Source organism: Macrobrachium rosenbergii, unplaced genomic scaffold (assembly GCF_040412425.1).
Source record: "Macrobrachium rosenbergii isolate ZJJX-2024 unplaced genomic scaffold, ASM4041242v1 282, whole genome shotgun sequence".
Classification (NCBI taxonomy): domain Eukaryota; kingdom Metazoa; phylum Arthropoda; class Malacostraca; order Decapoda; family Palaemonidae; genus Macrobrachium; species Macrobrachium rosenbergii.
The window spans coordinates 2,965,955-2,982,913 of NW_027100730.1; the positions used below are offsets into that span (position 1 = coordinate 2,965,955).

A 16,959-nucleotide genomic window follows, 5' to 3' on the forward strand; every position below is an offset into this window, starting at 1 on the left:
TACTGTTTTTGTGGTTTTGGAGTATTCCACAAAATAACAATTTTAAAGTAAATTGTATTTTTCCTGTGTGATACAAACCGAGGTCCTTTGACGTTTACGGACCTCATGTATGGACCCCTCAATCTGAACCTGGTTTGAAAAAAGCAAACTGAATGTTTACATCCGGGCAGTGGCGTTGGTATATGCCTACCTGGTGTAAGTTACTGCCTAACCAGTTGCTCAAGAGTTTAATGGCTGTTTCCAGCCTACGCCTGAAAGTAATTCCTAATGTCAAGGACCTTATGGGTTTGTTCCGGGGAAAAAATACAATTTACTTTAAAAATTGTTATTTTAGGCCAAAGGCCAAGCACTGGGACCAGTGAGGTCATTCAATGCTTTGATGAATGAACATGATTTTGAAACAAAAAATATTCATTTATACTGGAACACACACACACAGTTATTTACTTTTACACATTTCATGGTATTTGCAGTATTAAAAAAATGCTTAATGAGTTAAAACAGAAAGCCACATATAATATTTCATCAATTTGTACTTTTTAAAAGCTTCATAAATAATAAAATTATGTAAATGATATAATTTTTTGAAAAATATAAAATTGCACAAATATGTATCTTTTAAAACTTCATTTTAAATTTAAACATTGCAATTCTTGTCCAAAATTTCACAAATTTTTTTTTCCCTTGCAGTGATGTCATGCATGGCTCTTATGATGGTTTGAAATTCACAAAATCCACTAGCATGTGCTCCACTGTCAGACAGGACCACAATGGACACACACAGGTAGTGGTTTTACTTTTCTCCAATAAAAATTATGATTCAAGTTTGTCCCTCCATCTTCAACAAGAGAGGAAGACAAATATCAGTTTTTCATAGCCTCAGATTATGTTGTTAGATGAAGGCCAAGGCTGGATATTTGAAAATATTTTTTATATTCTATTATTCAGGAGTGAGGGAGAGGCCCACTTACAGAAGTCTTGCCTACAATTTTTCTTATGTACATTACTGATGTATGGTGGGTTTCATGTCTTTTTAGTCAGAGCACAAAGGCACTTTCATTTTGATAATATGACAGTGTTTTTCCAGCAATGCCAACGTGAGCTGGTACCAACAAAACTGAGTTACCATTTACTCAGAGGCCAGGAAAATACCAGTTTATTTTTTTAGTTAAAATTCGACTACAGATATGGCTGTCATTATTAGAATATTTTAGTTGCATCAGTGAATTTTACTAGATATTGCAATACACCCTGAACACCTTGAATTAGCCCTTAATCCCAGCAACCGAACAACTCTCAACTACCCATCCCACTTTAGTGGGAATTTTAACAGCCAGTGTTACCAACGCTGCAGGTAAAATCTAGTCACTTGAGCTACCATAACAAACGGTTGGCAACGCTGACACAGGTTTGCGCCGACACGCCCCATTTTCGTCAATCGCTTTTTGTTCGTGCTGCTGGAAGGTTGTTTCCTTCTGCAGTGCGAGGTTTTAATCCTATTGCCTGACTTCTCTTTGTATTTTGGACTTGTGGTGAAGACCTGGATTGTATTTAACGGTTTTTCTCCTGGATTTTCTGGATTTCTTCAACGTGGAACGCCTTTTGGATTTGGAATCGCTGGTTCCCGGTCTCGATTGTGCGTCACGGACTCTTCACCTTCTACTACTGTGCCATCGGCTTCGACGTCGGCTTCAACGTCGGCCTCGACTGCCTATGACGGTGGACGCTGGCGCTCATCGCTTCTTCTTCCTGCAATGATGGATGAGTACCTTGAGACACGATAGACATTCTGTCAGGTATGTAGGAAGGTTAAATGTGATGTCCAGACTCATTGCGATGAATGTTCCCATTGGAATGCACAAGAGAAGGATGATTACAAGAGGCAGAACATCGAAAGTCTTTGGCTAGTAAGATGCGGCAGACACCGGTCAGATTCTCGTTGCCTCAAGTGTCTCAGACTTCTGCTACAGATCAGTTGATGGATTTAGCGAGTTCAATGGTAGTCAAACAGATAGAGGATTGGATTGCAATTAGTAAGGAAAATTCAATAGCTAGTCTTCTTCAACATTTCTCAGATAGGGATAATAGCAGTATTAGGATGTCTAATTCTTCTTCCTTTTCAGCTCCCCTGCCTGTTCCAGAACCAGCCCTAACGGGTGCTGAGGGTAATGGCAGAACCGCAAGCCTCCGAGTGGGTAGGGTCTGCCTCGGCGCGGAGCAGGCAGTGAAGGATTTCCCCTCCCTACCCAACCCCCTTGTAATATTGATAAATTTAATGTTGATAATGTTAGGATCAAGATCTAGGTTTGATAAAAGAGGATAGGTTTGGGTTTGGTAGTGAGGAGGTTTTAATGGTGCAGTGTCGTTCTCCTGAACGGGTTCCGGTTTCAGGTTCGAGTGGTTTTTGTGCTCTGACAAGAGTTTCTCCATCTCTTCTTTCGATCTGGCTCAGTCTCAAGTCAATGTTTCAGTTACGGTGGGGTAGAATCCACCTGCTTTCGCTTCTAACTCACTTCCTGCTGTTTTCCAAATCTCCTACTGTAGTTTCCCCTTCCCTGTATTTTCTACTCCTCCATCTAGTGAGGCGGATTATGGTGTGTCCTTTCGGCTTCTAAAGTAATTTGCGGGACCTGCAATCGGATGTGGCTGTTTATAAGACGGATGGCGGGGTTTTTCAACAGTTATAGACCTATGGTGAGAGGTTATATTTTTTCTCGAATGTTTTCTCTAACTTTAGAGAGTATGTGACACAGTAGTGTCCAGAATTCATGTCGGATATGTTTTCAGGATTATTGAGGGGGGCCAGATTCGGTGTACCTTCTTTCCTTTTTGTTCTAAGTTTTCTTCTTCGTTATCTGTCGCTTCATCTTCTGCTCCCACATTCTCTGTTACTCCCTTTTCAGTCTCCTCTTCGGCCCTTTCTTCTTCTGCTCCGGTCTTTCCTGCAGCTTCTGCATCTTCCGTTTTCCCACCTTCGATTTTGGTTTTCCTCCCCTCAGGTAACTTTTTTTATGTGTCTGCTATTCCTATGCCTCCAGCCTTTTCCTTCCTTAGTACAGTCTTCTCCGGTAGGAGGAGCTTCCGGACAGGCAAAAACCCTGTTTCGGCAGATTTTGGCCGCAGGGGTCTCTTGTTCCAGCCCTTTGGGTATGCGCAACTCCTTGCTTCCGCTTCATGCGGCTGTTTCAATAGTATCAGGTATTTTACAGGGTTTTCTCGTCGATTCCAGTTCGGGTTTGCGCTCTGCAGTTTTGGCAGAGTGTGCAGTACCTTCTTCAAGTGGTCTGCGGCTTTCATCGCCTGCATTTTCCGTGGCGGTAATTCAGGCTAGCTTCTACCTCTTTCATTCTCCCTCCTTTATCTTCTTCCATCCCTCTGCAGCGGTTTCGTTTGCGCATCCTCCCCCAAGATTTAACAATGTTGGTTTGGCTACTCTCACTCGTCTTCCCCTTGGTAATAATGGGGAATCAGCTCTGGGTTTTTATCGGTTCAGCCTTCTCTTCCCGGCGGGTCCAACAATGCGGATTCAGCTCCAGGTACCCGATTAGGTGCAGGTGCGCAGCATTCTGGTTAGGTTGGTCCGATTGCGGACTCTTCATCATTGTCCGGGGCTTCATCCAGTGCCTCCTCCTTTGTCGGTCTTTGACCGCTCGGACATTGCGGAACAGGATTCTTATCCGTAGGTGCAGGAGATTCTGGCAGACTTAGAATGTCCTCTTGCCAGCAGTACAATTACGGACACAGGCTTGAGTATGTTACTTCTTTGTACCCTCAAGCAAGAGCTCTGGACCTCCCGATTTTGAGGTTTTTTATGACACTAAACCAGCTCCTGCCTCTTTTCCGTGTTGGCTGGTTTGGTTCGATTGGGTTAGCCAGACTTTGGAGGAGGCGGACGTTCGCTTAGCATCGGTAGTTGCTTCTAATAGACAACACTCTTCTCTTCTCTCTCCGAGTAGGACGACTTACGCAGTTCGAGGTAATCCTTCAGCAGGTGTCAGGTTGTCCTTCAACGAATCGGTTGAGGCATTCCTGTTTAAGTCTACGGCATCATTTCGGCTCGTAGAGACTTCTCTTAGGGAAGCAGGTGCTTGGGGGTATGTGTTGCGCAATCAGACTGAGGCTCTTGCACATTCTTTCTGGATGCGGTCTGTTATTGTAATGCGGGTTCTAAAGAGTGACGGCTATGTCCCTTCGGATCCATGGCTGTTGGCAGCCAAATAAATTTATCTCGAGGGGTCTGGCTCACCAATAAAAAGCTTTGGCTTCTGTTCTACGACGTCTTGGAGCAGGAAAGTCGAAATTTCTATCTTGGTCATCTTCCCCCTCAGTATCTGGACATTCATAAGAGGGATTGCTTAGAACACCGTTAGCCTTAGCTAATCCTTGTTCAAGGATGATGACGTAGCCAGGATGATGAACATGGTTTCTTCTAGCCCATGTCTCCGGTGTCGGCAATTATGCATCGTCGAGGATACATTGTTGAAGTATCTAGACGATACAGTGTTGAAGTATCTACTGTAGACGATACAGTGTTTTGAAGTATCTAGACGATACAGAGTGTTGAAGTATCTAGACGATACAGAGTGTTGAAGTATCTAGAACGATACAGAGTGTTGAATTATCTTGTAGACGATACAGTGTTTTGAAGTATCTAGACGATACAGAGTGTTGAATATCTAGACGATTTATTAGGCGATGAGAGTGTTGAAGACTCTCCAGACGAAACAGAGTGTTGAAGTATCTGAGCGATACAGTCCTGTTGAAGTATCTCACTAATGGATCGTTTAACTGGCCTCCTTAGAGGAGCTAGTAAGAGCAAGGAAAATTCTATGGAATTTCTTTTTCTTAACATATTCAGGTAAGCAGATTCTCTCTCTTCCTCTGAGGGTTTTCACAACCCTAGAGAGAGTCCAATCGGTCCTTCACAGATAGAAGGGTTTGTCCAGCAGGGAATGGCTTACCAGCTCGGAGAAGCCTCTTAGGGAGATCTCTCTCTCTCTCTCTCTCTCTCTCTCTCTCTCTCTCTCTCTCTCTCTCTCTCTCTTTTAATTCCAGGGTCTCGTGTCCGGACGCTCTCTTCAGGTATGTCTCAGGAATCTCTGGGACTTCCACAATGAGAACGCTGTTATAGTCGGGAGCGATTCTTGCTTGTTGGATCTTTTGTGGTAGTCAGAAATGTATCTGACGGGAAAGGTCTATCGACTCCCCTCTTCCTGACGTTCATCTGTACACAGATGTCTCAGATCAAGGTTGGGAAACAAGCTTGAAGGAAACCAGGCCTCGGAACGAGAGTAGTCAATAAATCTTCGGGAAAATCAATGCTGTAAAGGAAGCCCTCAGTTGTTCTCAGTCTTAGTGCGCCACAGAGTAGTGGTTATGTTTAGCAACAGCATAATTGCTGTGTCGTATCTGAAGAATTCAGAGGGGAACAGGCTCAACAGAGCAATACTATACTTTAGCACATAGTCCTGAGAGAGTGCGAAGAACAAAAGTGTCTCTTCTTCCCCAATTTATATCGGGAGTCTCAAAGTACGGCCAGATTCGCTAGGTCGCTCTCGTTCAGGTGTTGGGGGGAAGAGTGGACTTTGACTCTGGAAGTAATATGTCAGGTTCTCCGGAAGTGACCAGCAACTGTCGACTTATTCGCGACATGATTAAACCATCATCTTCCGGATTATTTCTCTCTAATGGTGTCCCCATTTCAATAGTCAACAAGGTGACGTTACAAGTTGGAATCACATGCAAGTGTACGCCTTTCCTCCATCCGGTCTCATTAATCAGGTAATAGGGAAATTGCGGGAGAGTGGCAAGACGACCTTAACTCTAATAGCTCCCTGCTCGCCATAACACGCTTGGTTTCCAGAACTCCTAGAGCTCCCTACGGAAGTTCCGTTGTCCCTACCAATGCAAAACTACTACTTCTCAGACGACCGCAATCTTTCTATTATTATCCAAACCCTTGCTTGCTGGACCCAGTTGCAGGGCAACTGTAGAGAGAGCCGCTAAACAGTCCGGACTCCCTAAAACTGTGCCTAAATAGTTTTCTTTTAGATTAAGTCAACCCGTAAGCCTTACCAGGTTCAGCTAGAAAGGGTATAGAAGTTAGTGTTGTAAGGAAGGTCATTCCATCTCTAAACCTTCCATAGCCAAAATAGCGGATTTTCCTTTATTCCTCTGGAAAATCAAATGTGTTATATATATTATTATATTGCTAACTACTGCTCAACGATTAGCATATTTAGTTTCCACATTCCTGAAGTTTCAGTAGTAAGATAATCGATGATTAAGTTCTTCATTAAGATTGAACATCCTGTTTTGCTTGATGATTTCGGAGAGTGGGACTTATTGGAAATATTTCACTATTTATCTTGCTTTCCCTGCCTTTTAACCTATTGAAACTATAACGTTAAGACACTGAGAAGTTGCCTTTTCTTATGGCTTTAGCTTCAGCTAAAGGGTTGGGTGAGCTTCAGGCAGTTTCTAGGTTAAAAAAAGAATGATACATATTTGTCTGTCTTCCAGAATTTTTGGCGATAAGACAGAGTCGGAGGTTAAAACTCTGCCTCATTCGTTTAAAGTTCTTTATCTGCAAGTGTTCATTACTGGTGATCCAGCGGAGATACCTTTTATGTCCGTGGGAGCATTAAAGTCTATTTATCAAGGGTTGCTGAAAACTCCTTCCGCAAGAAACATTTGTGTCTTCGTCTCAAACAGAATGTGATTGATTTTACTTCGGAGGGCTTCTCAGGTTAATCGTCTTCAGCTCTGTATTTTCCCGACCACACAGTATTCGGAGTATGTCCAATTCATCTTCCTTTTCCCAGGAATTATTTACTGCCGTCTATTTTGGAAGCAGCTACTTGGAAGTCCGTCTCAGTGTTTCCTCATTTTACTTAGAGATGTTCAATTCTTCTCACAGCGTTTAGCAGCGAAGTCTATTATGTAGGGTGTGTTCATTTAGCTGAGGGGGTATTAACACAGAGATTCAGAGGGTTATTCTCTTAAGGGGGGTTTACATGGTCAAATGGTTAGTTGAACGTGGTTCAACAGACCTGTTTGAAGTGATGTTCGAACGTGTGAATGGGGTATTTGGTTGTCGAACACATTGTTGAACGGTGTGAAGAAAGTCTGTTCGAGCCTGACTTTTGTGGGCGGGGCTTCATTATCCACAAACTGTTTGAATGTGAGAACGCGCGTCGAACATCAAGTTTATAGTTGTAGTAACAACAGTAGCAACACCAATGACTGAGGTCATGAGGTGTCGCACTATTTTGCACGTGTAGCGGCGAAGTTTATCATCTAAGGTGCGTTCATTTAGCTGAGGTGGTATTCGCTTAGTGTGGAGGGTTATTCTCTTAGGCCACGTTAGCGGTGAAGTCTATTATCTAGGGGCGTTTATTTAGCTGATGCGGTATTCGCATAGTGAAGAGATTCTTAGGTTAACCAGATAGAGGAATTACTTTTAGTCTTTAGAATTCTTAGGCAACAGTGTTGATATAATCACATGAACTTAGGTTTAGTACGTTTTAAGTATCTTAGTCTTTGATAGTTTCCCTACGAGAGTTCAAGGGGGTACTCTAGTAGGCTAGGCTATTTTGTCGGCACCGAGATACTTCTTCGCTCGTCGATTGTTGGACCTTATCCGGAGGATCAGCGTCTCGGCACGCTGCTTTATTTCCCTCCATACATGAGAGGCTATGAATAGCCACATGGGAGGTCTTGACTCCTCCATACATGAGAGGTTCTGAAGAACCACATGGGAGGTCGATGGACTGAGACAGTACGGACCTGACAGGCGATCAAAGTACTTTCCATCATGTCTCATCACCAAAAGCAACGATTGATAAGGTGAGTGTTTAACTAGATAGGTATCCTAGCCGAGAGTTGACTGACTCGATCAAAGTACTCTCAAAACATGTCTCTTCACTGAAACCATTGATTGATTTGGTGAGTGTTTGGCTAAATGGATATCTTATGCAGAGCAGATTGGTGAGCTACCATCTCTGTGGGTTGTCAAAAAGGCGTGCAATAGAATTGATCCCTCCTCCTCTAAATGTTTTAATGGGACTGGGCTAATTCAGGTGTTCAGGGAGTGTATTGTAATATGAAGTTTTCATAATAAAATTAATTTGTTCCGACACAATATACAAACCCTCTGTCCTTTACATTAGGGATTACTTTCAGGTGTAGGCTGGAAATGGCCGTTAAACTCTTGAACAAGGTGGTTAGGCAGTAACTACCTCCAGGTAGGCGGGGATACCCGCCTGCCCGGATGTAAACATTCCAGTTTTGCTTTCGGCCGTCATGCGTTGCTGACGTGTTTTCGTTCTCTCTGCCTGACTGTCGTTAAGCTCTTATTTTCCCGGTGGGATCTTTCTGTATTTTTGTTTATATATACTCGTATGTGTGTTTGATATTTGTTAATATAAACCCACGATTTGTGATAACCTTACGTAAGCCGTTGTTCCCTGCCTGTGTCTTGGGTTTGACGGCCAAGGGCATAACTGGAGTAGCGTAACCAAGTGGTAATGCTTCTTTCCAGCGGCCCTTTACGTAAATACTGAAGGCGCCCCTGTACTTTCGGAGATATAGTTTGGGACGCAATATCTTCACTCCCCTACATCCATCGGGACGTAAGAGTTAGTTCCTTTCTTGGGCTTCCACCCTCCGTGTGTAAGGGGCATCACTAATTTCTTCCTACTTATGCTGAGTGTTACTCGCCGCCTGCGCTTAGAGATTTGTGGGGTTGAGTGGGAGGTTACGGGCGTCGTCGATAAGTTCCGCTTCCACGGCGCCCTTGGTGGCCTCCCCTCTGTCCTTTTTCTCTTCCTTAGGGTTCTTCCTTCTCCTCCTAGATCTCTCTTCACCCTCTTCGCTCGCTCGTCGGGTGAAGACCCGGGGGAAGGGATCGAGCGACCTCGTCTAGAGTACCTCCTAACGCTGCGTAGGGCTGTTCCCCTTGTAGCGGGAGGAGCCTCCCTCTACTAATCATCTTTGTTTTTCTTTCAGGTTGACAGTGAGCATCGCAGACACAGCAGTAGTTGGCTGGATATATCAAGAATATCTTGCATGAAGCAGTCCCGACATTCATTCAGTGTTGCTTCGGGATCGACCACAATACCTGATTAGATGACATATTTCCACGTCGGGATCGCTCTGACTCTGTTCCCGCCGATGTAGATCGATCGCTGTCATTGCTGGTTTTCATGTATGCTGTTGCAATGCTTCCTGCGTATCTGTGGTCCATCTGCTCCTGCTGTTCCCTGTGTTATGCTCTTGTCAACTCGACGACAGTCTCTGGGCTGCTCTCCTGGTCTCCTGCCGCAGCTGCCCTGATCGCTCCTGTCGCTGCTGGTGACTTTCAAATGACATTCTGTCCGTTGCAGTAGCTCCTGCCTTCCGAACCGCTAACGTAGCTCCTGCATCAAATGTCCTGATCGTGCCCGCTTCTTCTCCTAGTGATCGTGCCCGGGGCCGCTTCTGTTGTGTTCCTGCCAGCTGCCCTGGAGGTTACGATGTCAGCCATCCTGTAGAAGATGTTGGCGTGAAAGGGAAGGAAGTCGCCTTGTGGAAGTGACGTTCCTGGCCGTTGCATAGCTCCTGCTCTCCGAACCTTTGCCGTAGCTCCTGCATCAGCTGTCCTGATCATTCCTGCCGCTTCTGGCGGTCGTGTCCGGGGCCGCTTCCGTGTGTTCCTGCCAGCTGCCCCAGAGGTTACGATGTCCACCATCCTGTAGAAAATGTCGACGTGAAGATGTGGGAAGTGGTCCTGTTGAGGTGATGTTCCTGGCCGTTGCAGTAGCTCCTGCATCGGCTGTCCTGATCATGCTTCTCCTGGTGGTGATGTCCTGGCTGCGTCCGTTGTGTTCCTGCCGGACTACCCTGGAGGTTACGATGTTTCGTGTCCACCATCCTGTAGAAGATGTCGGAGTGGAGGTGAAGGAAGCCGTCCTGTGGAAGTAGCCGCCGTCTTCTTCATCTTATCTTCGATTTCGTCTTCTGCTGCGTCTTCCCTTCCTCTCCCGAGGTCCTGGGGATCCCGAGAATCGGACAGACCTCCATCGGCCAAAGGAAAGGAATGCTGCTTCTTCCCTTGATGCCCTTGGACGTCTAGGGACTGCCTCCTTCCGAGGAGGCAGTGGGTCTCTCGTTGGCTCTTCCCGACCTTGGGGTTAGGAAACCGATTGGCATAGCCGTGGGTTTTGTGTTTGGAAGCCGTGGGCGCGCAGACCTCAGTTTGCGATCCGTTTCGAGTCTTAGAGGTTCCGCCTCTAAGATGGGGGCTGCCGGCGCTCGTTCGCGAGCCGCCTCGAATGCTCGAGATTCTATGGAATATCAAGTATCCCGATCTGGTCTGGAGAGATTTTCCTGGGCCCAGTTCGGGAGCAGTGCGAGAGAAAGGGCCGAGGCACCCAGGTGTCTTGGTTCCTCTTCCTGCCAGCACTGCAAGCGCTTCCCGAGTGTTTGCCAGTGCTCAGTCGGGTTCCCAACCTGGTTTCTCGATCCTCTCGGTTCGAACACCCGAAGAAGCAGGGAAGAGATTCACTTTGGGAGTCCTGCGGGACTTCTAAGGGACTGACTCTCTTCCGGGAGACAAGTTTCTCGTTGACCGATTCGCATTCTCCTGTGGGATCTTGCGCTGCAGGGGGTCGCGAGGAGTGCGGCCTCTCGAGGCCACGCCCTTGTTGCCAGTCTTGGAAGTCTGTGTCTAAGACTGGTTCTGTGCTTGGCTCTTTCGATCTATTAGGAAACAAAGCAGCCGCTCCCGATTTTCGGAAGTCTCGTGGGTAGCTCGAATTCTATGAATCACGAGCGCTCGCCTTACGAGAGGCACAGGACGAGAGAAAGTGCCGAGACACCCAGGTGTCTGGTTGCTGGGACACCCAGGTGTCGGTGTGCCGCGACGCCAGGTGTCTCGATACTGCCCGCCAGCTGCTTCGATTGCTCGGGCGGGGCCGTTCTTGTGTCTCGAACTTTAGGGTTCGAGCATGCAAGATAGCAGACACAGAATTTCCCTTTGAACCTTCTTCTCGAGGGCCTGGGCCTCGGCCTCTAAGGAGTTTAGAGTTCGGGAAACTAGCAATTGTTCACAGCAGACGAGTCCGGCCTGCCCAGTTATGATTGTGTTCGCGCAATTGGCTCGGCTCGGCCCCCGGTCACACTTACGAGACTGGCTGGCTCGACTCGACTCGGCTTGCCAGACTGGCTCGGCTTGCCGACTGGCAACTCGGCTTGCCAGACTGGCTCTAGCTCGCCAGACGGCTCGGCTCGCCCCGCCTGCCTCCCAGTCTGCCGCATACCGACCAGCTGGACCGCGTTCGCGTGATCGAATCGGCTCGGCTCGGCCCTACTCGGTTTTTTCCGATTCGGGTTCTCGGCTATGTTCGAGTGAATTTTTTTTTTGCTCTTCCCAGGAAAGCGCTTTGCCACGGCACAAGTGCTCTTCTTTCCCCGTGTGGCAGTAATCTCCTTCGGTTGATTATCGCTCACGGTCCGCCTCTCCTGCTTATCATTCTGGCAGGACAGGTAGGGATACTCTTTTCTCCTCACCTGTTCTCTTCTCCTCTCGGTTGTTCTGAGAGGCGCGAGACGGACAGAGAGAGCTCCGACGAAATTTTCTTTCGGATTTCGGCTGCCTGGCGTGCTTTGGGTATCAGTCCCCCGATTCTGTCGTCTTATAACCAGGTAGCTGAGGAGGGTTTCAAGGGATCTGTCAAGGTCTCCCTCCAAGGGGAGAGGTACAGGAGTTTCACGCATTGGAAACAGCGAGGGTTTTCCTCTTCAAGTTACGATCGCCCCCGTGTTCTCGGGGAACTTCGCGCTGATTCGTCGGCGCGAGGATCCCTGGGACAGGACAGCGGCTCCCCCAATGAATAACCTTCATCACTTGCAACCCTTGCTGTTTCCGAGGGGCCGAGAGTGTCAGGGACCGCCGCGGTTCTGGCTTCCGAGAGCATTCTTGACCTGATGAATTCTTTTCTTCGATGGAGTTAATTCAGGTCGAGACACCAAACTTCCACCCCTGCCTCGACAGAATATGAATTCTTCTTGCCTCGGAGGGTCTTGCCGACTGCAGTTTTTTGGGCAATTCTGGTGCTAAGAAGAAGGACTTTGTCCCAATTCGGATCTCCGGTTTCGTAAGTCCCGAGTTGGCTCGTCCCTTGGCAACGAACCTTTACTTGGTTCTGCCTTTCTCTTTCAGAGATTTGCCAGATACCCCGGTACTCAAGGTTCCCACCAGGGCACTGACTTGTCCTTTGGACAATGGCCAAGAACTTTGGGTCTTAGTCATCTCAACTCGACCTTGAGTTCAAGCCAGCCCCTCAACTCCTTAGCTAAGAAGTCCTAGGCTTCAGAAGAAGATTGCAACTGCTGATGCCTGGACGAAATGATGCCTATCGAGTCTCTGGAACTGGCAGCGACATTGCCGAGACCTGGGAATGGATTCCTTCAGGAGAAGTATCTATTTCCCTTAGGTCTTGGCAATTCTTTCCATCGAACTTTCATCCCACCACCTCTCCGTGCTCCCGATTCGGGGAAATGCCAGCTGGCTAGAGCTAATTGCCTCGGTACCCTGTCATCTTGCAGAAGCTTCCCCATGGTGGAAAATGGAAGTCTGCTTTTTTTCCCCGTTCTTTCCTCTTCGATGTATGAGGAAAGAGTAAGGCTAATGCTTGATTGTAGGAACCTTCGAATATGCTTGCATATTCCCCTCACATCTTGTGTCTACTTACGGATTCACAGATTGAGGAATAGGCGCCCACTGGTAAGACCTTGTCTTGAATTTGTGTGACCGAGATGATTAGTACCTTTTCGTCACCGTCCTGGGCTCAGGGCAGCCTTTTGGCCGTCTGAGAATTCAGGATGGGTATTGCGGCACTCACTGGTTTCGTTGAACAACAGAACCACAGTAGTGGCATTTGTCAACAAACAGGAGGCAATCGTTTTTTCCCCCTGTTTCATCTCGACATTTGAAGGTACTCGAGTGTTGTTCTATTGCACACTCGACAGCTCAATTAACCAGATGCATTCCTGGTGGGGATGTATTGGTAGGCAAGCCTGGCCTTGGGTTTGAGTGATCGGGACGGAACATGCTGCTCACTCTTTCTTCACGAAGATTCATGCAGAGACTGCTGGACTGAGAAATCCCTTCCGTCCTTCTGTTGCCTCCCTGCACACAAGTCGGTAGTGTTTTCTCGCTCCCTCATACCAGACCAGGGGCCGCTCTGTTGAGGCATGCTGTCTTTTGGTGAAAACTCGATATCGACGTTTTTTCCCTCCGTATTTGTCCGTTTCGCTAGGGGTTCACAAACATTGCTCACCCCGAGTTACAGACAAATACTTGAAGACTTCACCTTCATCCGACCTGATTGCCGAGGCATCGAGAAGAATTCCGCTTGACCCATCCTCCTGTCCAGCTACACAAGAAGCGGTTCTTGAGGCAGTACATCCCTGTGTGTTCAGGAGTGGGAGACTTTCCAGCTTTCCTTGCAAGCACAGGCTTTCTCGCCGAGCGGCAACGGATATAGCTGGATATCCCTTGAAATCCTCTGCAACACTGTCCCAGGGACTGGATCCGTCTTCGCTGGTGGTGTCGTTGTCGGAACTTCTTCTCAGGTCAGAGTCGCTTGTCAAGTCTGGACTTCCTCGTCTTCTCCACCGAGGGCTGCTTCTCTCCCTTTCATTTGTGAAGAACGTAGGCCCTTGCGACCTAGTCTTCTATCTGAAGTAGCCTTCATCTCCTCAGTCGAGAGTTAGCTACGGACGAGAAGCTTCTTCAGTCATGCTCTCCCAGGGAACTGTTTCCTGGGTGGCATGCGACTCTCGTTTAGGGTTCTTGTCCGTGCTCTGCACTTGCCCTACGAGAGTCGTCGGATAGAGATATGCCCTCATAGGTCCATCTCTCATCTTACCCTGGCCTTGGCGTAGAAGATGGAAGAACAGGGATGGGGATCATACCTCGACTCCTTCTTGGATGTCGTAGGTGGACTCCGAATCCATTGGCATCGACTGTCGGGTTCGAGTCCTTCTTGTTCCCCTCCTCCTTGGACTTTGTATCAATGATCCAGATCATACTTTGTCCTATTGGGAGCTGTGGTACTTTCTGAGAGGTTTGACATTCCTAACCTGGATGTCATCAACGTTTTCGCTATAACTGTCTCTCCCAAGGAAGAGGTGTCTAAGGACACATCTTCCTCCTGACTTCGTGAAGTGATCAAGGAGGTACTTGGCAGCTGACGACGACGATACCGGTACCTTTCACCCGAGAGCTCACAAAGTCGATGGCTTGGTCCATCCCTCGCATTCCGGAAGAATATGTCGGTACCACAGGTGCTGAAGGCAGGTGTGTGGTCCCAACAGACTACCTTCACCTCCTTCTACCTCCGGGATGTTGCACACAAGTCCTTGGACACTTTTTCCTTGGGTCCTGTGGTGGCTGCTCAACAAGTTGTGTAGCTTATCCAGCTCCCCTAACGGGACAGGTTGCATCTCGCTTATGTTGTACGGCTGTGATTGGGAGAATGAATGTTGAGTGACTGGCCTCTCTTCTTTCTCCCCATCCTGGCTCTCTTCCCACGGGCAGGGAGCGGACATGCCGTTAAAAGCTGGACCGGGCGATCGAGGCAGATAAGCACATAACGGGAGCTCCCGTTCTATTTCCGTTCAGGTTAATAGAAGCAACCCCACTCCTTCCTCTTGCAAGGGGAGGAAGGAGACCATGACTATGAGACAACCCAATGCTTGTTTTTGCCTTATTGTCATCTGACGTCAAATTCTTCCTAGCCTACTTTGCAGGAACTGACGTTTCCTCTTTTATGCAAAGGGACCCAGAAGTCTGACAACTGATCCTACGTTTCTTACAACCCGATCTTTTGTCAGAGGCAGTTTTTCCCTTCCTCGCTCTCACGACCAGGAAGGGAAGACAAGGTGGTGAAGTCCAGTCAGTTCAGAGAGACTTTATCAGATTCCTCCCTCCAATCAGTGAGTCTCTAATGTAAAGGACCGAGGGGTTTGTATATTGTGTCGGAACAAATAACAATTTTTAAAAGTAAATTGTATTTTTCCTAACTATACAAACCCAAGGTCCTTTACACTTTATGCCCACCTCATGCCACCCCTCAATCTGTACCTGGGCCGAAAGGCAAAGTGGAATGTTTACATCCGGGCAGGCGGGTATCCCCGCCTACCTGGAGGTAGTTACTGCCTAACCACCTTGTTCAAGAGTTTAACGGCCGTTTCCAGCCTACGCCTGAAAGTAATCCCTAATGTAAAGGACCTCAGGTTTGTATAGTTAGGAAAAATACAATTTACTTTTAAAAATTGTTATATTGTAATACTTACCTGAACACCTGAATGATTCCCACCCTCCTTCCCCACATCAATTTTGACCTTGAATAAAGCAATTGACAAAAATGGGGCGTGTCGGCGCACACCTGTGTCAGCGTTGCCAACCGTTTGTTATGGTAGCTCAAGTGACAAGATTTTACCCGCAGCATTGGTAACGCTGGCTGTTAAAATTCCCACTATAGTGGGATGGGTAGTTGAGAGTTGTTCGGGCTAGTGGGATTAAGGGCTAATTCAGGTGTTCAGGTAAGTATTACAATAATAGTTTTCTTATGAAAACTTCATTTTTTTAATGTTGTGTGTTGGAATATGATTGCCTGTTGATTTTTACATTTTCCCTCCATACAATTCTGGAGGGCGTTTTTAAATTGATGCCGTTTCTATAGTTAAGCCATGATTCTCTTTTTACTTCTCTGGAGTACTGTACTGCCCCTTTTTTTGTTAAAAATATGGTGATAGATTAACTTTGCATTAGGAGATCCACTTTTCTTATATTTTCTAAAACGTTTTCTAGTGATTTCCCTAAAGTTACTACGCTTTATTCCACTGTGGAACTGCTGGTCTGTGGAGGTGACCTGAAGAGACTGGAATAGTCTCAAAGGGTTCAGTAAAACTGATCCTTTCTGGGCTTTGACCTGTGTCACACGGTGAAATTATCCATTAGCACTAATTTCTAGGTATAAATATTGCTAAGTATACCAGAGAAAAAGCTAATCACAATGCCAGGGTTACTACCCCCTGATCGAACGCCAGCATATGGTGTCGGTATACACAAGGGTGAGTGGTTGCCACTACCACAGGCCTCCGTCCAACAAATCTCTCCAATCTCAAAACCCCGAAAAGTGAGGAGCCGTTACAAACCTCATCCTCCGCACTCAGCCAACCACCACCCTGACCGCCATCTTGATAACATTCCAAAATAGCACGTCTTCCTAGATACACCGTTTTTTCTTTGGTGTTGTTTTTCGGGAATTTTCTGCTTATATCATGTCATCTCACCAGGAGTTTCCACCATCTAAGTTGAGTACCATTTCCAATTGGGTTTTTTGTTGCAGAGACATTATTTTGACTGCTCGTATATTGTTTAGCAAGTTAAATAACTCTGCTACGCACCGGGCGGTGCGGTTCGGCATCATGTGCCGAGTCTACATCTGCCAATTTTGACCCTCAGTCTTCGTATTTTATTAGCAGAATATTTCTGCTAGTTTTTACCCCTACTCCATTTCTGATTGGAGCTTTCTGGGAGAATTTACCATTTCGCTGGTAGGACATAGGGGAGCCCGTTTCATGACTGATCTAGGCTAGGTTGAAGGTACACTCCTCCCTTTTCAGATCACAGTTTTCCCCTTTTTCCCGGGTTTCCTTCCTCCATCAGCGAATTGGTACTTTCTCGATGGTGGTATTATTATTATTATGATCATTTCTGGTGTGTACAAGGATGGATGACATGTCTATTCTTGGATTAGTTTATCTGTGCGGTTCGGCGTCAGAGAGGCCATTTTGGTATCCCCGCTTCCCATATAACGGGTGTGGCTATATAAATAGATAAATGGCTTTCTCTGCCGCTGAGTAATTTTTTATATTCATAAGTATATATTTTTGATATCTCTCATC

The 16,959-nt window shown here is 46.8% G+C and overlaps 1 long non-coding RNA gene across 2 annotated transcripts in view; it reads left to right on the top strand.

Moving 5' to 3' along the window:
* LOC136838222 (uncharacterized) overlaps positions 1–16,959 on the top strand; it is a 237,656-nt gene that overhangs the window by 204,935 nt on the left and 15,762 nt on the right. Inside the window, exon 1 of one of the 2 annotated variants that reach the window (XR_010852909.1) lies at positions 691–784. The exons of the other annotated variant lie outside the window; for it this stretch is intronic. This is a non-coding gene — a long non-coding RNA (uncharacterized lncRNA). Of the gene's footprint in view, positions 1–690; positions 785–16,959 lie in introns of those variants that run through there. 2 annotated transcript variants of the gene reach the window in all.